The following is a 2,274-nucleotide window of genomic DNA, read 5'->3' as shown; positions in this document are numbered from 1 at the left end:
AATTAAGGTAATGTTTATTAATATCAAAACTCAATTACTCTCAAGACAGTTGACTGAAGAGCTACGGAAATTCTAATGGAATTGCCGAGGGTACTACAAGCTCAAACTTTGAGAAGGTGGTTGGTTCTTTCCTGCAGATCTAGGTGGTGCATGCATGAATCACTCTCTGTCTGGTAGAGAAAACAGTGAGTCTAAGGACATTTAAAATTGTAATGGTGGGCATTATGCAACTGATGAGTTTGTGATGCAACAAAAATTCCTTTAGCTTCAGTTCTTCACCTTGAAAAATTAGAGCAGCACATCTAAAATAAAAGACCCTCTGATACCTTTTCCATTTCCCACATAAGATAAAATATGGGACTGAGAAACAATGAAATAAATTCCATAATTTAGGTTCTATTATTCAACAAAAACTTGAAACCAGCATGCCAAGGTGTAAAACTGCTTTGATCAAATGTGGGTCTTACAAAAAAAAACCCACCATACAATGCACCTTTGGCAATAAATTCACAACTCCACAACCCAGTTTCAAGGTCAATAAAAAACTGACCAATTGCCATGTTTTTTCATTAGCACTAGTTCAAAATACATACCATAAACACTCCAAAACAGCACATAACTGGTGGAAGGTCTTTGCTTTTATTCAAATACTACTTGAAAGAAAATTACCTATAAGGAATTAATTCCAAGTGAATAATTTCTATTCAGCCCTCAATTCATTAAAAGCTTTCCAAAAAAAAAATCTGCATTCTATATACATTTCTTTATTTACTACCAACACTACAGAAGTTACAGAGCTGAACAACAAACCAAAAGAAGACTGATTGAAAAAAGCAGGGCAGAACCACTGTCACTTAGTATTTCAAATTGTACAATTGCTACTAAAGAAAGCTACTTAGTACTTACATTTTTAATTATTTTCCTTACACTTACATGTGGGCTTGGAAAACCTAATATTTACAGCTTTTTGGGCTGAAAAACATTCACCTCCTGGTGCAATCAAGAGATATAGTGGACTGCAATACATTCATAAGCCACAAACACAAGTAAGGCCAACACAAAAATGGCCAAAGTTAACTGAACAGAGGTGGTTACATGCTATACAACCTTCTCAAACTTAATAGTATATTCCGTTACTGAGAAAAAATCTACCTACTCAGAAATGAAAAGTAGAATACTGTACATCCCTTAGTTTACCGACGGACGTTCCAAAAAATGAACCATCTGTAGCCAGTCAGATACTGAACAATCCTACAAAAATTATGGTAATAAGTCATAAGTTTGAGAAAAGTAACCAGTCAAGTTTTATGAACAATGGTAAAAAGTTTCTTAATGGGGACATCCACTGCATTACAACCGCTTGGTTTGAGGAAAGAACGCAACTGTAAACACTGATGTACCACAAAAATTTCAACACTAAGAAGGAACAAGGTGATGATTGCTTAGGCTTGAGGAAACCGATATAAGAAATTTCACATCACAAGCAATGGCTACCCACATTCTCCAATACCTATATATATTCAGTGCAGTAAAATAACTCTAAACCAAATGTTAACAAATAATCTTTGGACCCAAATCTTTCAATGAAGCGTTGCAAATGTCCACATTCACAATTATGCATACTGCATCATTATTTTTTTTATAGCAATTTGCTAAGCTGCCATACTATCCCTACAAAGGTAGTTTGAATGAGTGGTGTAAAATAAATTTACATAAAATCAGCAATAGCAACTGTGTTCAATAAATTCCTCAGAAATCTTTATAAAAACTTTTAACGCTAATGCAGTCACAAATAAACTGGGTTCCCAAAAACTGGAAAGGGTAACTGTAGTTAAGCAGTATTATTACTTGGAGAAAAAGAAATGCTTTAGGCTTCTCAACATTATAGAAAGAAACTAACAGAAGATCTTGTCTATCTCAAGAGAGTTCTTGAGCATTATTTTGTAAAGCAGATAAAATATCTGACACCAACTGGTTAACAAGTGTGATTTACCATGAAAACTAAGGTTTGGTATCTACACACACACATCAGGTGACCTTTACCTGATCCCAAGTCCAAGTCTGTATACAATAAGTACTTCTTTGAATACTTTCCATTTTAGGCTTGAAGTGATACAAAGTATATTTTTTAATAATAAATATTAAAAATTATTTCTTACTTCTTTCCCTCCAGTACTATACTTCATTTTGACCTAGTATCGCCAATATAATCATATCAGGTGTACAAACAAACCTAAATTTCAATGTACTACATACCGGACCATTATATGCAAA

The sequence above is a fragment of the Macrobrachium nipponense genome, chromosome 44, assembly GCF_015104395.2.
Source record: "Macrobrachium nipponense isolate FS-2020 chromosome 44, ASM1510439v2, whole genome shotgun sequence".
NCBI classification, from domain to species: domain Eukaryota; kingdom Metazoa; phylum Arthropoda; class Malacostraca; order Decapoda; family Palaemonidae; genus Macrobrachium; species Macrobrachium nipponense.
This window is presented reverse-complemented; position numbering follows the sequence as displayed.